The sequence below is a fragment of the Arvicanthis niloticus genome, chromosome 3 (assembly GCF_011762505.2).
Source record: "Arvicanthis niloticus isolate mArvNil1 chromosome 3, mArvNil1.pat.X, whole genome shotgun sequence".
Taxonomy (NCBI): Eukaryota; Metazoa; Chordata; class Mammalia; order Rodentia; family Muridae; genus Arvicanthis; species Arvicanthis niloticus.
Genome location: NC_047660.1, coordinates 130,475,625 through 130,500,959, shown reverse-complemented (window position 1 = coordinate 130,500,959; position 25,335 = coordinate 130,475,625).

Below are 25,335 nucleotides of genomic sequence, written 5' to 3'. Positions count from 1 at the left end.
TTATATTCAGTAAATATTTATTCCAACATAAATTGTTATGAAAATATAAATCCGTGCCATTTATTTGATTATAAATTAAAGTATCAACTTCACTCTGGTCTTTATTTTCATTGCATGTTATCATAAGGACACAATTCTATATTTGATATTTTTGTAGTTTTATAGTTAATCAACAACACGTTTTCTGAAAAAATAGATATGAGCTTCCAAGAATCAATCAATTAAAGTTAATCTTATTATTTGGTACTTAGCAATTGTATCATTTTTTTACTCAGTATACAAGAAGATATATCTAAAGATAAAGTGATTTGTGTACTTCTGGAACAGTTTCCATCTATCTATATTTATCTATTTTATTTCCATTCCAAAGAATATCAATATCTCTCCAATAATACCTTACTCTATACATAAACTCTGTGATTATATGAACTGTGACCTGCTTAACAAAGACTTTACAGCTAACATCCACATAGGAGCAACTACACACTATTATTTGTCTTTTGTTCCTGAGTTACCTCACTCAGAATGATTTATTTCTACCTTCATCCATTTCCCTGTGAATTTTATAATTTACTGTTTTATTAGATAAATAATATTCCATTATGTAAATGTACTACATAGTTTTCATGTATGTATATGTTTGCAGCTATCTAGACTTTTTTCTAATTTCTGCCTGTTATGACAGACAAACATTAAATATGGATGAGCAAGTATCTTGGTTGTAGGATATATGCCAAAGAAACCTTTGGATATATACCAAAGAGTGATCTAGCTGAAGAGAAGGAAGTGAAGAAATATGAGAGAGATGGATAAAACTAAGGGCTACTGTGGGAGTCATATGAAAACTTAATATAGTAAAAGCTTCTTTAAAACAAAACAAAAAATATTTAAAAGAATCAAAATAAAATTACCAACTAAATAAAAAGATAATATCCAAATTAGACATCTCTTGTCACCAAATGAAATCTCCACTTTGTTTTAAAGAAGACTATGTTTTGAAAATATATGTATTTCTAAAATGTTCAGAAAATTCTTGCTTATTTCTAGAACTGAACATTAAATGCATGCTTTTTAAAGCATAATAAAAATCTTACGTTTATAATACTTGAACATCAAATTCAATACATGTAATAGAACACATAATAGAAAGAATGGTAAATTAATGTATTTTGTCCCTCTTGGACTGAGTACATGGTTATGGGATTGATTAATAGATATCAATACTTACTCTCTGAAACATGATAGTTATAGTGCATTATTTGTCATTTCTGTAATGTAATTTTTTGACTATTTCTATCCAGTTTGAAATTGCTAAACAAATAGACTGAAATACAGGTGAACTATTGTACTGTTGTGGATTAATTTTTGTCTTTATTTATTTATATTTGTATACATAAGTGATATAAACTTAATATTATGGACTGCATAACTAGGAGGTTACTGTAGATCTTACTTTCTTGACGTCATTGTGCTATTATTGTTTATTCATAGAAAATACGGCATGGCAGAGGAAGGCCGGAACCACTTGGCTTTAATATAAAAAAACTCCCTTGTGGGAGATGTGTGGGAGTCAGTGGGATGTATCCAAGTGAAGAAAGATACCTGTAATGCCTTTACATTAATAAATTTCACCCACAGACTTCACTGTGGACTCAAAAGTGAATGGACTAAAGTACTAGTAATTGGTTCAAATGTTAATGAATCTTGAAAAATGGTCAGGCATATTCAGTGCTATGCTTTTGGGTATTGCATGTTGGTCTTATAAATAATTGTACAGTAATGGTTAATTGTTTTTTGTGATGTCAATGTACTTTAAACATATTTAAGAGGTCAGTATCCCATCAACATTTACCAGGAATGTGCTTATCATTAATTCTAGTACATTTAGAGTTTATTCTTTATGAATGCTCATTTAGAATAAAGCCAAAAAAGACAAGCTAATCCATACTGTATAAATTGCCATTACTAAGGCAGTTACTAAAGTACTTTCAAACTTAATAGAAGAAGAAACATTCAAATAGGACAGCACAAATAATACACTAAGGAATAGTTAAATGGTACATTGTTACTGAGCCAGGGTGGACAGAAAATGTATGATTTGGTGGTTGCTAAATTGATTTCACAAGTTAGCAAAAATAAAATATGTGTATTCTGTATTAGTTGTATCTATGTAAAAATTATAATTATAAATTGTCTTCACTGTTTTATACAAAATGTTTAGGTTTGTAATATGTACTGATTGTCAGCTTTCTTTGGTCTTTATAAGTAAGAGGAAGTTATTTAATTTATATGTTAACCTCAAGGATTGTCAAGGATGCTTGACAATACACATCTGTAGGCGTCATTTTTACAAGCTACAGGAAGTTTATGAAAATTAGTTTGAAATAACAAAAAACCATTTACTTTAAAGCATATGAATACATGCTTCTTCACTGGTTATTCTAATATTGAATTAAAATAGATAAGGTAAATAGTTATTGGTAATTTTGTATAAACTAGAGTAAACATCTTTTCTCAAACCAATATCTCAATGTCTTTTTTCAATTAAGTAGGACTTCATGTTGGTATTGTAAACTTTAAACCATCAATACTCAACTTTTTTTAAAAGATTTTTTTGTCTTTTATTTATTATTTTCTTTTATACTTCAGATTTTATTCTCCACCTCCCTGGTCCACCCTTCAACTGTTCCACATCCCACTTCTCCTCACCATGACCTGTCTCCACAAGGATGTCCCCATCCCCCACCTCCACACAACCAGACTTCTAAACTCTTGAGGCCTCCAATCTCTTGATGCCCAGGTGCATCTTCTCTGACTTAACCAAGACTTGGCAGTCCTCTGTTGTGTATGTGTTGGGGGCCTCTTATCAGCTTGTGTATGCTGCATGGTTGGTGGTCCAGTGTTTGAGAGATCTCAGGGGTCCACGTTATTTGAGGCTGCTGGTTCTTCTACAGGGTCACTCTCCTCCTCAGCTTATTCCAGCCTTTGTCTGTAGCTACAGCAGGGGGATAAAATCTGGAGTGCAAAATAAGAAATTAAATAAAATTAATGAAAAAAACCAAATCAATTGATTCTGAGCATGTCAGGGAATGCGATCTTGTTTCAAATACTTCTTTTATTTTTTGATATTATAATATAATGATATAATTTCCACCCTTCCTTTTTCTTCTTTCAAAAAACCTCATGCCTGTCCTCTTTGCTCTCTTTCAAATTCATAGGTGGAAGATATGTATGCAAACACTTGAAGCTGTTTCATGTCTTCTGTGAATTTTTGTGTATATTGGATAGTGTTTTCTTCTGATGACATAGACACCCTGTAGGAATTTCAAAATCTGTAAATTCATGTCCTCAGTCTTTTTAGGAAAATTTTGCCCATGTATCTTCACTTTTTGCCTTGATTCCACTTTGCTGCATCTGCAAAGATATAAAACTTCATTGCCAGTTTGATCCCAGTTTGCTACTTTGCAGTGGTGATGTAGGGCCTTTTTCCTGATTTTCAAAAGGCTTTTGTATATTTTCAATATTTTTACCTTTCTCGGAATGAGACTGTATGTTCCTAACGTAGCATATTTTATTTATCGATTTTTGTCATGTTAGACATTTTCTCCAAAATATTCTAACATTTTCAATTTTATATTTGAATTGTAGTATTTCCATCATTTCTACTCCTTGGTCTCACCTTACATGTTTTCCAGAATCTCCCCTCACTCTATCAAATTCCTGACCTATTCTTTACAGTTATTATGACACACAAATATATAATATTTCTAGCCATCTGTTTAACTGTCAGTATGTTATCTATAGTTCTGTCTGTCTTTCATCATCAACTATCATTTAATCTATCTATCATTTATCATATATCTACCTATCTATTTATTAGCTGTCTTTAACTATATAATCTATACTTTTATTTATTATATGTATATGTGTGTATGGCAGAGATTTAATAAGCATCAGAGAGACCAAAACAGAGAGAAAGAGGGGAAGTTAAGTATGAATAAAGCTTGTTGACTTTATTTGATGCTGCTCATACATCTTTAGGGTTGAAAAAGTTCTATAACCTAGTAGAGACTCAGTCATGAAGAACACTGATTCTTCCTGTTTTTAACAGACATTCTTTGCCTGCAGCACTTCATTAAGGTGTAGAGTCTTGTAAGATTTTTGCCATCCACAATTACAATTGTAATTGTGAGGATCTTCTTTAAAATATCACAGTTTTGAAATTTCTTGGATGTATTTTTCTTGTTATACATAGAAGGTACTATGTTTTCATCTTTTCTTACAAGTTTATTCCCTTTTATCTTGTCAAATTAACTAACTCTTACCTGCTGCAATTTATCTTATTTACCTTTGTGACCTGGCTATTTAAGCACAGCACTGTAATATATTCTGGTTGTACCTTTTAATATTTACAAACCAATAACATCTAGATAAAAAAAATTTATTATCTATATACATATAGATAGCATATGTCTAGCAATGCTTCTTATAGAAATTTTCATAATTGAAATAAGGTACATACATACATAAATCAAATCCATGCAAACACACATGTCATCTATACATTTATTATATTTTGCATTTTATATTTTAAATATTTAAAACTAATTTACTCTGTATATATTAACATGCCTGTAAGAAAATTAACATACGGATAAGAAAGATTGCCTAGAAAATAAATTTTTGCAGTACAACCATGGGGAAATGACAGAGGATTTCTAGAACCTAATTAAATGTTAGGTATGGTGTCACAAGCTTTCATCCCAAATGTGAAATGGAAATGGAGAAAGGTAGACCACTAATAGCTCATTGGCCAGATAGCACAGAAAAATAAGCAAGCTCCAGGAGCAAGGTAAGGCCTTCTATCAAAGGACAAGGTCAAGAATGATAGAGGAAGATGTGTAAGATGGGCATCTGGCCTCTACAGGCATGTTTTCTCATGTACCCACCCACAAATTTATTATTGTAAAATAATAATATTATTTACAAAGTATAAAAACATATAGGAATTGAGCCTAAGTCATTCATCCACTTGCTTTTTTATCACTATACAATATAACGACTGTTAACTTCAGGGTCTTTGATTTCATTGTAATACGTTCAGTTTTTCACTCTTGCTAAATTCAAGAACCTTTACTATTTCTTAAGGTTTCTACAGATTTTAGTAATTGGAATTCCTCTCTAAGCCCATTTTCTACTTTATACACAATTTGATATTATATGTTAAATACTGTAGTTAGAATATCACTTTAATGTATTTATTATATTTCTCAATAATGCTGAGAACTCAAAATGGTACACTGCAAATACTCTTTAGAAACTTTTAATACCATGCCATCCGTGAGACTATGTCAGTCACTTTTGCAAAAACATAAACACCGATACCTATTTCATAACTTCTAAAGTTATTGCCCCATTTGTACTGAAATAGCACTACATTCAACAACATTAGGAATTTTAATACCACGGAACATTTTGTTGCAGATTGAACTATTGTAACTGAAAGGAGATGAATATGCAAATCACATTTATATCACATATTTCTACTTTTTAATTTTCTTTATCATTTCAAATATTGCTAGACTGAATGCATAAATTCTAATAAACCAATACAGCAGTTTCTTAAGCTAAGTACTTTTAAGGCAGCAATGAAAAAGATGTTTTAACTTGCATGTCCAGATCTTGTGGCTGCTCCACACTGCTTTTTTCAACAGATAAATCAATTGCTATCTTGGATGTACAAATTTTTAGGCAAAGCATAGTTGAACTTCTCACTGCTGGTCATGAAAAACTCAATCATTTCTATATTTTAAGCACAGTGATATGTGCTGCTGTGTGTGAGGATATGTGAGCATGTGTGCGTGTGTGTGTGTGTGAGTACATGTGTGTGTGAGTACGTGTGTGTGTGTATGTGTGTGTGTGTAGGTGAGTGTGTGTGTTTGAGGGCATTTCTGTGTGTGTGTGTTCATGTGTGTGTGCATTTGTGTGTTTTCTTTGTGAGATACAGGTAACTTATACCTCTAATACATTTATGATCACATCTGCTTCTGATAATATTTGGTTTTTGTTGATGTCATAAAAACTCTTGTCATTTCTAGCCAGAATCAATATAATATTTTTCTTCTGAATGCTAGACAATATATACAGATATTCATTGTCCTGATGTTTAATGAAAAGACATTGTCATTTTATTCAAATGCAATTGTCACTTTTGAAATTTAACATTTACAATTTATTCAGTTACCATTAAATAGTTAATTAATTATGTATTTTTGTGAATTTGTGTAATACATGCCAAGGCAAAATTTTGACGTAGGAGGATGCCTTGCAATAGTTGGTTTCTCCTACCAAGAGGATCCCAGTGTATTACATATATTACAAACATTTTCTACAACAGGCTTTCATCCTTCTTTTTGTTTTGCTATTAAAAACTAATTTCACATGATGAATCAATAATGATACTAAAGATACTAAACTAAGCATTGCATAACACCTTTCAAATTTGATATTGCAGGAAGCTCCTTCTTTATATCTATACAAATAAAGGAACCTGTATTATTTAAGACAAAATAAGAGTAGATGGACATTTAATAATGAACTTATTGGTTTAAGACGACTGGCTTACATATTGCTGGCTATAGATGCTACATGGTTTATGCATGGATAAATTTTAAGTATAATGCATACACCTGATCTTCAGTGTCTAGTAACTTTCCTATGAACGTTTAGTATAAAAATGGGTATAAAAATACGTGTTCTTCCATCATGTCAAATACTTCAGCATGATTTTATGGTTTTTTTGATTAATTTTTCTCCTATTTTGGTTTATGAATGATTGATGATTGATTGATACAAAGCCTCAAACTGTGTCCCAGGCAATTCATGATGAGTCATGCATCTCAGTTTATGTAGATTCAGGGTTACAGAAGAGAGCTGCAATATCTGGATAGAGAGGTTCTAGTCTATTTAAATTTCAATGAATTAAAATAAAGTTTATTTATATAAAAATATGGAAGTAATTAAAATTGTACAATGATAAATATATGTATTTCAAGTCTTAATTGACTTTTGATTCCTTGTTTATTTCTCCTTGTTTGTGAAGAAGATCTACTTTAGACAGAGTTTCCAAATTCTGACTTGAGTCCACAGTGAAAATAATGACCATAATCTGGACAATAATTCAAGAAACCTAAAATCTGGAAACCAATTCAGACAGGTAGAAATTTACAAAGAGAGTAGGCAGGGTACAACCAGGCTGTCCTCAGATAGAGTCACATTTCCAGGCCTGAGTAAGTGTCCTTTATGCTGAATATCCCACTCAGGGTCTTTTCTCAGTCACTTTAAAATACTGTAAGATACTATCATCACTGTCCTTGCATAGATTAGTTAACCTATTGCATGGCAAATAAGTAACTCACTTGAGTTAATATAGCTATCAATGCTGACAAGATATTTTCTAGCAGTTTGCTCTCTTCTATGATATTAAGAATAGCAACAAAATATTATATGTAATGAGTAAGCTAAGTAGGAAGGAGTTCCCCCAGTGCCCTGCATTGGTCAGCCTAAAAATCACTCAATTGGTGAATGGAATGCTTACAATGAAGATGAATCAGCCACAAACCTGTCATTCAGAAATGTCCTAATGCAGGCTACACTATAAACCTTCTACCTCAGATCAACTAGCTCAGAAAACAAGACAAAATGAAGAAAGAGGAAGCTGGGAATCAGGGAGCTTGAATGGTTTATGTGAACATTTAATAAATATTACTAATAAGATGGCATTGGTGTGTCTAGCAAATATGTCTTATACATATTTTTTTCTATTTATTATCTGTGGTAATTGAATAAAAATGATCTCCATAGGCTCATACATTTGTATGCTTTATCTTCAGGTAGTAACACTGTCTGATTAGGTGGTGTTGCCTTGCTTGAAGGTGTGGTCTTGTTGGGAAGAGTATATCACTGGGTTTGGGCATTCAGGTTACAGAAGTCTAAGAAAGGTCCTTCTCTCTTCCTACTGCCTGTAGCTCCAGATGTAGACATTTCAATTACTTCCAGGTCTGCCTATGCTACCATGTGTCCTGAAATTAAATTTTTTCCTTAATAAGGAAATAAAATGATTCATCACAGCAAAGAATAGGGACCAAGACATCATTATTCTCTTAGAAGCCATTTTGAAGTTCTTCATATTAGAAATATTATCAGTATTGTAAAGAAAGAAACTAAAAGAGCTAAGAATTACCTCTCATCTAGGCAAGCTCTACTGTGATGTATAAGATGGAAATGTAGCAGATACGTAAATGGAGGTGCACTCAGGGTTAAAGTGGGATCCACGTTTTATTCTTAATATAGGGAGAATTTGGCTATTACCCATCTGCTAAGATTTTACCACACAACCTATACCTTCTACCTCAGATCAACTAGCTCAGAAAACAAGACAAAATGAAGAAAAAGGAAGCTGGGAATCAGGGAGCTTGTCTTGACCACGTAATCATTTCAGAATGGTTACATCTAACTGAACAAATACTTGACCTCTCTTTGTCAAAAGAAACAGAGAAGGATATAAGAGGAAACAACACATGCTTTTGTTTTAGAGAAAAAAAGAAACAAAAAGGAATCTCTTTATAAGTGGGACATTTTGAACTGAAGAAACAAGTCTAGAGACTTGTAAGTGGTAAACAGTGAAGGGGAAGGGGTGAAAACATCTGTTTTATAGAAAATGATTATTCAACATATCTTATAGTACTCTAAATAAATTTATAAAGCTACAAAGCACACACTTTTACCATATAACATCCATATTCAAATGTTTCTCACTGAATATGCTTTTTCTAGTTATTTAATGCTCAATGAAGACTTTTTCTACTAGTAAATGAGAGGAAATGCGAAAGTTCTGTATTAAAAAATCTGTTAAACACATTTACATTATGATATGTCAATAAGTTATATGACAGTTTTCTACTCAGCTTAACATGATGCCACCTCAGAGTACAGATTTCCATGGATTAGAATTCATGGTAACAAGATCATCTATACAATGATACAATGGCCTACAGTAACAGTAATGTTTACCTTTCTAGTAGAAGGAAATAGGAGATGGGCACAGGGTCTTCATTTGGGACTCTGTCCACTCTATGAACTTTAAGTCATCTTAACAGATATTTGTATTTATTCAATGAAAAGTTAATTTCAATTGGGATCCCAGGATGCAGTTCCAGGAGGTCATGATTTCATCATTCATGATGAAATGGGTCTTTGTAGTCGAAAAGAGAACTGGAGGTTTCACAGTCTCATGTAATCCCTCACCTGTGCTCCGTTGAGCAAGTTCATTAAACTTCCTGGTAAGTTGAACTTTGTTGGATCCTTCTTTGTGCAAAGCACAATTTTGTATGAATATATTCTCACTTTTATTTTCCCAGAGAAAGTTAGCACAGAACAATGCCATGAAAGTATTTCAGTTTTCATGAAATGAAATCTCTTAACTCAATTAGTTGAGACTATATTTTGAAAGAAAATGAATAACTATGATGATTCATATTTTAGTTCCATATGTAAACAAATGTGTGCTTTCCCCCCTGGACCTCCACTTGTCATTTGAATATAATCATAGTATATAACAAATTTACATTTAACACTTGAGAAGGCACTGAATAGATATTTGATATTTTTGAATTATTAATGCACTGATGAAAGGGTAGGTATGATAAACTTTTGTTGTACTTATTGTGCCACATTCCTTGCCTATCATTTGTCAAAAACTTCTAAAGGCTGAAAATTTTAGAGATGTATGTAATGACAACATAGCAAAACTACAGTAAAGGATTACAACCAAAGCATCTATATAAACTGTATTCTAATGACATTTCTGTAGGTCAATTAGTCCTTTACGCATGTATGTGTGAATTGAGCTTTAAACAATTTTATCATGTTCAGTTCATTTACTCACCACTTGAAATACTGGGCAGGCTCACAAAGACAAGCATCTTTGGAATTGCATTATAAGACTGTATGACTTTCTACCTAAAATGAGTGTTTGATATTTCACAATTAATATTTTCTTTTCCAAGATTAGTTTTTATTTTTACAATTAAAATGATATATTCTGAAAGTAAAAATCAAGACCACACTGTACAGGGCCTTTCAGGCATTCATGGTTTCTCTCAATAAAATAATATTTAAAAAGATATTATTAATGTATGAGTTCTCTTGCTGTGTCACAATATTTCCAAGTATGAATATACAAAATATCCCCTACTCACTCACTTCAATTGTGCTTTACCTATATTAAAATATTATGAACAAAATAACTTATGAAAATTTGGTATGGCATTCTGAAAGAACTCTGATTTTCAGTTCCCAAAGGTAAATTCCAAGGACCCTCTCTACTCTAACTGTCAGAAACCACCAGTTTCTCCAGAGTAACTACACCATTTGAAATTCATACTCTTAGTATTTGGTTAACTAAACCCCTGTGAAAACTGACTATCATTTTATGTTGACACAGCTAGAGCCATGGGTCTCTCCATATGTACTATTTGGTTGGTGGTCCTTGGGAGCTCTAGGGGCTACTGTTGATTAATATTGTTGTTTTTCCTGTGGGTTTTCAATCTCCTTCAGCTCTTTTAGTTCTTTCTCTAACACTTCCATTGGGGTCTTCGTGCTCAGTTCAATGGTCGGCTGTGAATATCCACATCTGTCTTGGTCAGGCTCTGGCAGAGCCTCTCTTGGGGATAGCTATACTATGCTCCTGTTGGCAAGCACTTATTGGCATCAGAAATAGTGTCTTAGATTGGTGTATGCAGATGGGATGAATCCCTAGGTGGCGTAGTCTCTGGATAGCCTTTTCTTCAGTTTCTGCTTCATTCATTGTCCTTGCATTTTCATTAGACAAGACTCTGTAATGTATGTCAATAGTTGAATGTTTGCTGAACATGGAAAATGCCCTGGGTTCAATCCCCAGAACCACTAAAAATTAATTAATTACATGGAGATCCATTTCACTTTGTTTTAATGAAATTAAGCATGACTGTGTTAGATACATGTATATTTGGGACACCAATGTCTACTTGATTAACTCTTTTATTGGTTAGAATGAAGAACTTCTCTTTATATTTTTTGAGTACTGATTGAAGTCTATTTTGTCAGATATTAGGACACCAAGAGCAGTTTGTTTTCTGTTCCCATTTTATTAGAATACTTTTATCTATCATTTTCTTTAAAGTTAACATGTATTTCTTGGCAGCAACAGATAGATGGAGTTTATTCTTGATTTATTTCATCAGGCTGTGTCTTTAGATGGGTATTTGGGGGCCATAATATGTTCGTATCTAACTATGGGTGTTAATTATGGTAATTGCTGGGCCTACAGTTTGAAAATTACTTCAATGGAATGAAGTTGTTTGGAAAGGTTAGTACTCGCTCATGGTTTGGCTGTAGGTCTGGACAAGTAGGGTGAGGGAGACTTATGGAAAAGATTCCTGAACAGGATGTGAGAGATATGAATGGATGGGTTTAAGTGTGGTTCAGAAGTAACTTGTGTGTAGAGGAGGGTAGGGGAAGGAGTGAGTAGCAAGTGGAGCAATTACTGCTGGAATCCTAGAAGTGTTTAAGGCCAGAGTTTAACGGATAAAGCTTGGGCAGTGAAGGCAGCCTGTGGGGTGGAGCCAGTGGGTTGAAGACAAGGTGTAAATGGGGAAGGTCTGTAAGACTCACTCTGCTAGAACCAGAAGAAGGAAGTTTGAGGTCCATTAATAACTCTGCTTTCAAATGTTACATTACTTAGAATTGACCCAAGTAATAATATGATTATAAATAATCAATAGACAACACATGAATGAATAGGATAGGTGTTGTTAAAAACTACCAAACATATAGATTCAAGGTTTAAATATTTTATTACAAGGCAATGAAAGATATTCATAGACTTGTAAAGTTTAACAGTATTCATGAGTTTTGGACATTATAATTCTGAAAGAGTAATAAGATTCTGCCAAATACTTGATATGATTCTTAAGTAAATTAATTCACTGGAATCATGTAGTTAAAAAAAACATCTAATTTCATTAAAAGAAAGTGTGGATTCATGTTCATTAAAGTTGAAAAAGTGTGAAATATTTTGATAGGATCCTGACACAGATTCTGATAGCATTGGGCCATGCTAATTCACTTTGACTGTGTGTATATATAACCAAAACACTATATCTAGAGATTTTGAAGAAGAAAGTTAGATTTTAATCCAAATTATATCAAGTTGAAGCATGTAGATTATTATAAGTATACCAAAAAACACAATACTTTGCTTTAAATTTTTAGTTACATGTAAAATAACATTTATAAGACTTAATTTAAAAAGTTGTAAATGTTTAAAATGATCTATTTTTAGAACTCATAAAGCTATAATTGAGAACTTTGTTTACAATGGATTGTTCTATAAATGTGACTTATATATTAATCACTGATGTCACAATATCTGCAATTATTGTCATAATATATAATGAATTAGTCTCTTCTAGCCTCAAGTACAGACAGCCAATGAAAGAACTAGGAATGTTGGTGTAGAATGGCTCCTATTCATATACTAATTCAATAATAAAGTTGTTCCATAGTAACTATAAAATAAGGCACACTTTCTTTCAACCAGTATAATTTGGGAATATTATTGATGCATCAGGTTCTAGATTAAAAACAGTATTTGTTTATCAGTTTGTAATATATACTTGCCACTCTGTAGTAAGTAAAAACACATATTAGTTTTTTATGTTAAAACACAATTTTACATAAATATAATCATTAATGGTAATCTAGACTAATAATGTTTTCATTATACAATGGGATTCTTACAAAAGAAAGAGGATTTTTTTTCCATGATTTTGTGAGTTCACATAGTATAAGCACAATTCCTCTTTGTGTGCTTAGAGCTAATACACTTCCACAACCCATTTCTAAGGATAATCAATGTGTGGTTTTTACTTAGTTATCAAATTCACCTTTGGCATTTGAAGTTACTAATATTTCTATACTATAATAGCCCTAGGAACAAACTCATACACATGGGTAATATTACTCTAAAACTTGAGTTATTTCAGTGTCTCCCAATTTTGCACTGAAATTTGATGAGTTTAAATGAGGTTTCAAGGCCCTGAAAAACCCATTAGAATGAGTCAGATTTTACTTTTGTTTATTTTTGATTTTTCATATTAATTCATATTAATTTTTAAATTCATATTGGTTTATCCAATACAAATACAAATGTACTTCGTTACTAGTAACTGACATTTTTGTCCAATAATTTTGAAGCATTGAACTGTGGCTAAGCTGAAATAACCTTGGTTATTTTGACTAATCTGTGTGTTTGCTGGTGTATGTAAGACATCTGTAAGGGTTTAAATGCTTACACATATGATTATAATTGTAGCAAGGGGCAGTGCACAAATTAGTAAAAAAACAATCACTGAAAAAAACCATTTAGCTAGAAAAATTGAGATAAACAATTTTTTAATAATTAAATGAAGAAATATTGTTTAACATTTATAAGAAGTAATTTTTCTGTTATTGGGAGTGAAAATAAATGAATGTATTGGGCTTCTGTTTCATTAACTCAAATTGCAATACTATGCTAATGCTTTTACAGGAGTGCATTTTTCATACTATCCCTAGCATGAATCCAAATAAGACAGGGCAGCTCTTAAGACAATTGCAAACCAGAAAGGCAATAACTCTTGGTGCTTTGTATGGGTTTCTGTAGTTGTATAACTATGTCTCTTTCTTTTTATCAAGAAAATAACAAGACACACATAATGTAAGCCTTCTGTTACCTAAAAAGACTTTTCAACTGCAAGTCATTTCCTTGCTCATGATGTTTCTAAGCTTCACAGAGCATTACTGGCCCTATAGTTGAGAACGTGTAATATGAAATCACTGAAATGACTTCATTAAAATATTTTACAAGCCATTTTCATTTGTTCCATATTGAGCTATGAAATACTTTATTGCTTAAACTAAAAGCAGTAGTCTTGTAAAATATTATCATTATAGCAAGAAGGTTTTTCCTTGCTCATTCAAGTTATGTTTTAAAATGCTCAATTATTACTGAAATTAATTATAGACATTGTTTTTATAAACACAACATTTTAAAAATCAATGCTTAATATTGAACAGTAGTGATATATAAGAACTTTTCCATTGCATCTTCCCCTTATCTGGTTACAGTACTTCTATTTATCTCAGAAATCATAAATGGCATTGCCTATATATAATTTTCCTTATATCTGTGCACTTATAAAATCTTTTATGAATGTTCAATCATACTTATGAATGAAATGAGCACTGTGACATATCTTTTGACTACTTCAATACTATGAAGCATTATAACAGTAATATTGTTATAATGGTTCAAATAGCTGACATAATAATACATTACCTAGTGGCCAGATAAAACATGAAATATAACTACTTTGGAATATGTGGTGGTTTCCATCTTTGATGAAAGGCATCAAAACAGAATGAAATTTCAACATCTTAATTGGAAAGGCATGCAATTTTAAACTTTTGAGTTTTTTGATTTTTGTTTCTGAAACTGTTTTTCAATGTTATTTTCAAACTGTGACTGACTATGAGTAACAAAAATCATGGACAGCCAACTTGTGAATAAGGTCAAATTTCTGTACTTGAAAATAAATATCACCTTCCTAATAGAGGATGGCATGATTTTATGTGTATTTATGTGCAAAATTCAGGCAATTTGCACTTAAAATGAGATGTTTATTACTTCAAAAGCATAGGAAGAAAATTGTTGATGGTCAACGTTGCAACAATTAAAGCATGTCTGACATTTTGTGATATTTTTTAAACTCAAGAGGTAAAGAATTTGTTGTCTTCACTAATATGATGTCCTTCAATTATTCTTTCATTCCATCATTATTCTTTTTTAATAAGGTCAAATGAATTGAAGCAATTGACAATGAAAATCTTAACATGCCAGCTAAGTTACAATTATCACTTTAAAAATATTCTTGTTTTTTTTCTGAACAATGTGCAGGATATTTAGTAAAATGGTACACTGTAGAAATAACACAAAAACTAGAAAAGAGTACCTGTGATGGGAGTAAACTGAGGAATAGTATCATAATGCCTTTACATAACTATGGAAGTCTAGAAATAACACTTTCTCTCTTCAATTAGTTAGTAAAGATAAACTGATTGTCTCCCTAATTCATCTTGGAGTCTCCTTTAGAGCATTACTTGAACCAGACACCGACAAAATATCCTGTAAATATAATATCTACAGATCTGTAGGGAAAGCTCAGGTGTAACTAGCTGGTGCAGTGTGAACACCCAAGCTCCCCAAAGCATTACAAAACATACTGGTACGTCTCAGGAGAAAAAGGCATTAGATGCTTCTCCTTTAGATATTCTACAACAGCTTGATAGAAAATCCAAGAATATGCTTAAAAGACTGCAGCCAGTTTAGAACCTCTGAATCTCCATGAAAACAAGATACCACACAGAAACAATCAAACAAAACATTTTTGAATGGGTGACAGATAATATTATTAAAGAAAACATTAAAAACAGAGTGATACAAATAACTACTTATATCCTTTTTATATAAAAGTCCAAACATCAAGCAAATATAACTGTCTGGGCTGATTTAAAATGAGGAATGTGCATTAACCTCTGATGCCACAGCTAAGCTGCCAACATGAGATGGCAAGAGCCTCCTTTCTCCTTCATAATAATCTTGCTTCTATATCATGATTCAGCTGGCCTTATTTGTGAGGGTCTCTTCATTATTGTCTCTCTTGGTCACTTGATTGATATGATAGGCTCAGGGATGTGACTTGCACCACTTGGGTTCAGAAGTTATTAAAAGGTACAGTGTATATCTGCTGTGGTAGTGTCTGTGGAGGAAGTTCTGGAGTTTGTGGCCACAGAAACACTACTTTATAAAATACTGTTATTCCTAAAAAGCAACAAAGAAAACAAAACTGTGTTATAAAATTTACATATATATATATATAAAATTCAGTATGATACAGCTTCAAAACAAGTGAATATATCATGAATTAAAGGAAGCTGTACCTAAAATTCTACACAAACATCACAAAATATTACAAACTGATACATAAAAATTGGGCACATGGCCCTTGGAGCCGCGGGTCCCCCAGAGGTTGCTGTTTGGGGCTTCCCAAGCAATGCCTTACAGGCCAGGGTGTCCAGGGACGCTCAGGGATGTGACGTACACCACTTGAGTTCAGAAGTTATTAAAAGTTACAGTGTGGTATGCACAATCTGTGAATTGTCATTTGAGACAGACCAAGTCCTTTTACAGCACATGAAGGACAATCATAAGCCTGGGGCAATGTCCTATGTGTACCAGGTCTGTAAGTACAGATCATCTGTCTTCTCTAATGTGGAAATACATTTCACAAAGTGCCATGTAAACACAAAGACTTTGCCTTGTCCAGTTTGTCTTAAGATCTTTGAAACTGGGATGTTGTACATGTGCCTTTACAGGGGCCACTGGGAAAGGATCGGCCACCAGTGCTCCAAAGTGCTGGCTACAGTTTTTAATCTTCAAGGAGAAAATAGAGCATAAGACCCAGTGCCACAAAAGCAAGGAGGGTATATGAAAGGGTTTGGAGGGAGGAAATAGAAGTGAGAAATTATGTAATTTATTATCTCAATGATAAAAAATAATTTAATGAGAAAATATATGAATTTAGTGAACACAACTTTTCTAAATAGCTATTAGTTATTAGTTATTAGTTATTTATTATTAGTTATTAGTTATTAGTTATTAGTTATTTCTAAATAGCTATATTTAGTTATATATTTATGTTTTCAACTCTTGCACATATATATTGTTTGTGGAGCATAAAATAAAATAAAATAAAATAAAATAAAAAAAGACCCAGTGCCACAAAATGTTAAAGAAGCCTAAGCAGCTAGAAGGGCTGCCTCCTGAGAAGAAGGTTGTGATTAGGGTGTCAATGAAGCCTGTTGAGTCAGAATCTGTGAAAGTAGCATCAATCATTGTGAACACAACTGACTGGGAGCCATCCTACCCCAGATCTTAAGGCAGACTCTCACAAAAGCCCTATTAATTCTAAACTAAGTCTGAAACCATACTCTTCTGAGAGAGAAGAGTACAAACCCATAAATTGGTTAATCACTGGTACCCAAGATGATGAACTGATGAACAGATCTTTTTCTTTAATTTTGCGATAATGCAAGGTTTTTTCTGTTTATTTCTTGAGGTTTTTTTGTTTGTTTGTCTGTTCTAATTTAGTGCTAGATCCAAGACGTCACCAATAATAAGCAAGTTCTCTACCACCCCAGTCCCCAGCTACAGCATTTTTTGAGTAAACAGTGAGTGTTATTTAAAATACCTCTGGTTTCTATATTAAATGTTTGGCTTAACACAGGAAAGTGTTTGTGTCTGTATCCCCATGAATAGAAAACAAGTTAAAACTATTTATTAGTAGTTCATATAACCCTAACTTTGAGAGAGCTCTTTTATGTAAAGGTTTGAGTTTGATGGGCTCACAAGGCCCCACCTCCCCCTGAAGATCTACAGGCAGTTAATGCTTGCTATAGAAGGGAGAGAGACATTATTTTTCTTTTTTGAGAGACATCTTCTTAAGTGGTATAGCATGGGTAAATGGACAGGCACATGTCCTTTACAGTCTTGAAACCAAAGAAGGAATCCTGCCTCAATGTCTTTACCTAAAAAGAGTATTCCAGGAGGCCAAGTCATTCCTGTAAAACGCCCGTGTTTGTGAAAGACCCCTGCAAACATTAAAAGCAAAGCTGTGTTTTCTTATAACCACGTGAAGCAGCAACAGAAGTTAGAAGACTGAGACAGAGCACATGACCATGAACTTTGTTTTGCTTGATGCTTAGGGGAGCTAGAGTTATCCACTCTCTGTCCCATTTCAGCTACGTATGTTTGAAGAACTGGCCATATCCACATGGGCCACAGCAGTAAAGCAAGTTGTCCCTTCCCGAGGAAAGAAGCCTTAGCATTTGTAGTTTGAAGTGCATTGAAGTTTAGTTATAACTGAAAAGGTTTGGGAAAATGACATCTGTCCAGTTTATGGCCTGAGCTGACCTTAGTTCTACTTCCAAGCTGTAATAGGAATTTGCCCAAAAATATTGGACATAGCACAAAAACTAGACCAGGGTGACTAGAATTTAAACCCTCTATGGGATCTTCATTTTTCAGCCCATGTGTATGTATCTTGTGTTATTGAATATATGAAGCTTGAAATTTGATGCCCTGGTGCTTTCCCCATTACCCCTTGATGCTAGGGATTAAACCCAGGGCCTTACATGTACCACATGCTCTGTCACTGAACTAGATCCCTAGTCACATTTGTGTCTTGTCTCATAATCAAGTGGTTATAATATCTGTATAATTTCTGAGTTGATCACACCAATATTGCTTGGGTCTTACTTAAAGCACTTTTGTGTGCAAGGTATGTTCTAAATGAAGACTTGACTTCTATTTATCATACTACTTAGGTGGTCACTAGCCTATGGAGGAACAACTTTTCGTAGAACTGTAGAGCATCCTCTGAAGACTGGTCTTCAACAACTTCAGCAGCATTAGCTCTTTCAGTAAATCTCCAGGGCTGTGTCCTTGAGCCTGGCCCAGTGTCACCTGTTGTTCCTCCACCTCCAGCCCAGGTGACCAGCTGCTGCTGTTCATGCCTCAAAAAGTCTGGTGCACACTGGTAATAGACACTGGTCTCAAAAACTCTCTCGAGTCTCCTGTTCCTTTCTTTAAAGGTACCTTATCTTGCTGGGTATGGTAGCACACACTGGTATTAAGAGCTCTTGAGAGGCTGGGGCAGGAAGATCTGGAGTTCAGAGTTAGCCTGGGATCTTCACTGAATTTCAAATTACACAGCAAGACCCTCTACCTTAACAACAAAATGGCAGTATGGACAGGTTCTTTAGATGTCACTGTTCCATTTTTACTTCTGTAGTTTAGTGGAGTTTCTCTAAATTCCATGAAAAAAATGGAGAGAGGTTATCCCCAGGTCTTGGCCTCTCTCTTAAAACTGAGGGAGACAAGAGGTTGTGAATATCTTTTGCTTGCTCTGTGCTTGACCATTGATTGACTGTGATGTGCCATTTTCTTATTTTGATGGGCCTTTTCAGTGAATCTTTTTACCCTGTATCTTTCCTTTAGGTATGGAAAATGTATTTGGTTCACTTGTTCTGGTAGAAAATCCTGTTGTTCATGAAATGAGTCTATAGACTTATGTACTATCTATGGTAAAAGGAAGAACTTAGACCTGTGTTGAGTGTCTCCAGCCCAGTTGCTGTAGTTTTCTCTTTCACTAAAGCACACACTTAAGAAGTACAGGCTGTTGTTAACTGCTAAGGAACACACCAGGCCTCTGGTTCCTGCCTACCTGCTTCTCCTGTTTGCCACCCAGCATTTATTGTAGTTACTGAATCTTTTGTTCAGGTTTTTAAATTCTGAAGTAGATATATCAAACTTTTGACTTGTATTCATCAATGGAGAATGTATTGCACAAATGACAGAGTATAGGTTGCTCATGTTGCCTTAGTTGGTATATTGACATGGTTCTACTTATGTATAAAACACACCTCATTAAAATACATAAGAGACCCGAGAAAATAGTCTTCTATCATTTTTCTAGTTCCTAAAGTGTGTTTTTATTGCATATAAGTCGAACATGCTACAATTAAATACAACTTATGAAATAGTTATTATTTTTTGCAATTAATAATAGTAGAGTTTTGAGATGCAACTGTTTTCATTATATTTTAGAATTTATTAATTTGATAAAACAGATTCAGCAATAATTTTAGATAACTCTTCAAAATTCTTGTAGAAAATTTTGAAATTTTTGATGGGTATTGTCTATCAATATTCTTTCTAATACATCATAATCTCAAAAATATTATTTTAGAATTCTCTTGTTATAAATAAATTATTCTTAAATTTCAAAAAAGTCCATCTATACTCAAACAAGCTAATGTGAAAAGAAACCAGCTATTTCTAATAATATTAGAATAAAAACTCATTGTCAAGAAATTGAATATGGAAGGGCAGAGAAAATATTTTTATACAGTTTAAAATACAGGCACTGCATTTTTAAAGATTTCTGATTTTTATATGAAGAATTCTACTACCCAATCGCTATAAAAATAACCTAGAGAAAAGAAAAATCATCCTCACTCATGATATTATGCTTCCTACAAATGGCTTCTTGCTCAGTAAGTGGAAACAGCACTCCACATGTATCACAGCCACAAATTACAAATGTGGAAACATAGTAGTTCCCACAGTTTAACTACAGTGAGACTGACATCTGGCAGCTACACTGCTGGGATTCTCCACTTGAGGGCAATTCATTGCTCATTTTTAGGTTAGTATAACATTTTCTCTACACAGCAGCTTGCTGTGTCCATGGTATAAATTTTTGGAAGGCTAAAAAGAAAAAAACAAGAATTGTGGGAAAGTGAAGAAGCTCATGAAGAAAGCCACCATCTGAGTTAATTTCCTCCTCAATAGGAGTATGTCTTGACATTATGTTCCATATAAGCATTTGCCTACACACCATAGGACTTTATGAAGGCTATCAAAGTTTAGTAACTTACAACAGGCTATATTTTGATTCTTGAATTTAATACTCTTATAGCACTTGCTTTTGTTCATATAAGTATTTTGTAAATTTAACTTTAAGAGTAGTCTATAAAAATTTCAGACATAACTAAAGTTACAAATGACATTGTAGTTGTCATAAAATCTAATAATTTCAGAATATGCTTGTTATGGAAATTCACTGTAATAATAAAATTGTGTGTCTGAGAATTTATAAAGCTAAAATATCATCATTTTCTTTTTTTCACCACAACTCTTGAATTCAGAGACTTACTTGGTATCCACAAGCACTACCTAGGAAAATTTAAGAAGTGTTTAATTAAAATGTTTTGTTAAATAATTTAATATATTCATGTATGCAGGAACAGTTTCTTACAGTATAGTAATTGTTTACCGAAATTGATATAGGTTTAACAAAGAGGAAAATTATCATCAAATGACTAGAGGCCATCTGCTGTGCTTGACATAAGAATCCATAGGAAATTAAAGAAGTTAGGCTGATATTTTTACATCCTGAAATGTTTTTTACAGGTATTCACATTACAGTTGATATTAAGCAAGATGATGTCATTCATAAAATAACCTCTTGAAGTATTTGATTACACTAGTTCTGTGAGAACACAGATTTTAAATTTAAAACAAATAGAGTCTAGAAAATAATATTCTAATGGTTTATAAAATATTTTGTAGCGCTGCAACTTTTCTTTGGTAAAAATGTTGTCCTTAAATAGTAAGTGCGTTAATTATAGAATTTAAATATATGTCTGGAATAAATTGGCATAAGTGCTATAATTCTGATTATTTGATTGCATAAAAATTTATAATTGTCTATTTAATCTTGTCAAAAATTTGAAACAGATGCTAGTTCCAAATATAACTTTTAATAACTAGATTCAAAATCTTTACATACTTTTGTTAGGTGTTGAATAGAACAATTTGAATACTCACTGCAAAAATAAAAGAATCAAGGTCACAGTGTTTACATTAGATCACACTCTTAAGATTCAGAGTCAAAGCTTCAGTTTTCCTTTAACAGGATGATTGAGCCACAGAGTCAACTATGAGCAATAAGTACATCTCTCAGTGAATAATGTGTTCCATCTGCCACGGTCTCCACATTTTACCACTTGTGATATGATCCAGGAAATTGTTCTGGGCAAGGCTCATCATACTAAATAATAGTCTCTTTTACATGAGCAGATTGTTAAATCAGAAATATTCCCAATTTCAGAGTAGAAATGGAAATGAGCCTTGAATTCAGATCATGGAACTGGTTGTTGCTGTGGAGAGTGATGTGTGTGAATTGGGAAATGTAGCTGAAGCAAAGCAAGGAAGCAATGAAGTAAAAGAGGGCAGGCCATAGGCTTGCTATGAAAATATGTATCAACTATAGATCTGAGACCCCTTTATTGGCAATTTTATTTTCCTAATTCACCCAACATGTTTTGCTTCATTAGTTCAAACAAACTTTGATTGCTTAAAAAAAAATGTTTACACAGAGGAAGTATAGAACGCATGATCCTTGGTCCTTTGCTTTGTTTTTGTTTTGTTATATTTGTTGCTATTTATGAACAATTATGCAAAAGTGCCATCATTTATAATAATAAATATGTCATCAAGTGTATCATTTTTAGGTAGTGATTCAAATGAAACATTTAACATTTAACATTTATGGGTTATCTACCAGAGTTCAACCAGTAGATTTCAGCTAACAGCTTGGTTGTATATAACGGCTAAATAAAATATTTCATACCTGATGCCACAGTTGGAAGTCTGGAAGGCTGTGCTTCACAAGGCTCTTTTCCATCTCCTTGTAGTGTCATTGCTTTTATGAATTGTTTTTCAATAAGGAGAGTCTGAGTTACATGGTAGAAAAATTTCCACAGGAAAAAGGAAAAGATTTCTATTAAACAAAATAGTAAAAAACAAATTTATTGAAAATAGAAAAAATAACTCTGATAAAAGGAAAGGGAAAAGCTCTATACTTAAAAGAGAGTTCAAGAACTATTTACTAGACATTTTTTATATGCCAAAGTATAGAATTAGTCAGAAAATATCCACATTTTACCACATGTGCAGGTGGTGATTATTAAAAAGACTTTTTACCTTGTAAGTAAAAAACTTTGGTAGGACTTGATTACAATGTGCTACACTTTTTTTCTAATTTTTTAATTATTAAATAAAAACTGTAATCATATATAATTTGTCTTTTTATAAATTCATACTTGTAAATAAATCATGTAACCAAAATATTTAACAAATAAAGCCCCTTCACATGGTTAGGTCATATTTACACAAAACTTGAGACTTTAAACTTTACAATTGACATTATGTGATCTATAAGACTGTTACTTACATACCATATTAATTTGTAAAGGCTATCAAAATTTGATAATTTACTACCAGCTGCAGCTAAGGCTCATAGATCTTTAAGGATGAGAAATATCTTAAAAGTCGGAGCTTTAAGTCATTGAAAAGAACTCTTAAATTTTGTAGTTCTTGTAATGCTAAAATATAATCTTTCACAGTTGATGGTTTCTCATAGGTTGGCAGTAGGGAAGGACTCAGTTTCCCTTAAGGGGCTGTCTAATGGGAGTTTGACCATGCATCAGTGATTATAGGAGTATGGGCAAGCAATCTTATACATGATTTCTTCTTCTTCTTCTTCTTCTTCTTCTTCTTCTTCTTCTTCTTCTTCTTCTTCTTCTTCTTCTTCGTCTTCGTCTTCGTCTTCGTCTTCGTCTTCGTCTTCGTCTTCGTCTTCTTCTTCTCCTTCTCCTCCTCCTCCTCCTTTTTTCCTCCTCCTCTTCCTCCCTCTCCCTCTCCCTGTCCTTCTCCCTCTCCCTTTTTTTCCTCTTTCTTCTCCTTCTTCCTCTTCTTCTCCTTCTTCATCTTCACCCTCATCTTTTTTCTTATTTGGGAAGTAACATGGTTTAGAGAAAGTTAAACCTGTGAAGACTGGGAAGGGACTGTGGTCAGGGTGCAATATGTGAAATTCCCAAATAATCGATTTAAATATTATATTGAAAAACATTTTAAAATATGTTTTTAAAGAGTAAGAGTTTGTAGCATTAAGAAAACAATTTTTCCACACATCACAGGACAGAAATACATATAACCTTAGGGTAAATGCAACAACAAGCATAAGACCTGTGAAAGGCAAAGCCAAACAACATTCCACCTTGAAGGGAATATGAACACAAAATCTCACCACTTGATACTTGTTAGCTTCAAGGGCAGGGAGTAAAAGTAACTTTTCTTTAATAATCTGACTCTATGAGGTTGTATAGTTTCCATGACAGGCTCTATTCCCAATACTAGTTAGCCAGAACAGGCAGAAACTAATTGTAAGGATGACAAGGAAACTCAAAGTCGGGTAAGAGAGTTGTGGAGGGTAAAATAGTGGACATAAGAGTAGACAGCTGTAAATATGATCATAGTAAATTGTATGAGATTATCAAATAATCCCAATAGATATTTTTAAAAGTAAAACAGTATTGTGATTTTCATTATAATATTTGAAATTTTGTTTATGTAATGATACCACAGAATAATACATTTTAGATTTGTTAACAGTTTCAGTTTGAAAGCTTACATTGTAAAATGTGTTTTTAGTTAGAATTGCATGACTGCCTGTTCTCTTTTCTCCATCCAGTAGTTCCCATGTCTCTCCACTTACTCTCAACTTTATAGCATCATTTGATTTGATTACTGATGTTACATAAATATATATGTGTGTGTGTGTGTGTGTGTGTGTGCGCGCTTTTGTGTGCATGTGACTGTGTATGACAATGGATATGTGAATGCATTGACAGAAATTAATAAATATAATCTGCTGAGCCACTTTTTATAGGTTTGGATGTATATGGTTTCAGAACTGATCATTCTTCCATAACACGGGTCTCATTCTTAGGAGAGGACAAATCTCCTTCTCCCAGCCATTAATGGTTGAGTGTAGTACTTCATTTGAAGAGTTATTTTGTGAATAATATCATCCATCACACTCTGAGATTTTCCTAGTACACATCCTCAGTCTTCCTCATCTGGTGATTCTCAAAATCATCCTTATCTTGATTAGATAAAATTATTGATTAATGCTCCACAATTTCTTGAATAAAAGACAAGTTTTAATTCTATGAATTCTGCTACAGTTTGGTTCTGCACAAAGAAGTGAAAAGTTAAACATATAAACATTGCAAACTGGGGGTGGGGAGGAAATATAGGATGTGGAACAGTCAGAGTATGGACTGAGAAGGGGATAAAATCTGGAGTGTTAAAAAAAGAACAAGAAGAAATAAATTGTAAAACATTGCAGATATCAATTGGTATATTTTATATTTTTTCACCATTTTGAGGAATTAAAAATGTAGGATCTTATTTGTAGAATGAGAAATCCTAAATTCTATGTTCTATTAATAGAAGTAATGGGAGGAGGACTGAGAAGACTGAGAGTAGTAAGGAAAGTAAACTGGAACTGAACATTTGTATCACTTGACTATAATTTTGGAAGTAAGAAGACTGATGCAGAAGAACCATCAGTTTACAGCCAGCCTGTGCTATGTAGAGCAAGAGCTCAAGGTAGACAAGGTAAAATAAAGAAAATATGAACACTTGCATAGTTTTTGTTACAAATATACCATTTCTGTCTTACAACCACTGTTACAAAAAAAATTTGGTAAAAATTATCAGAA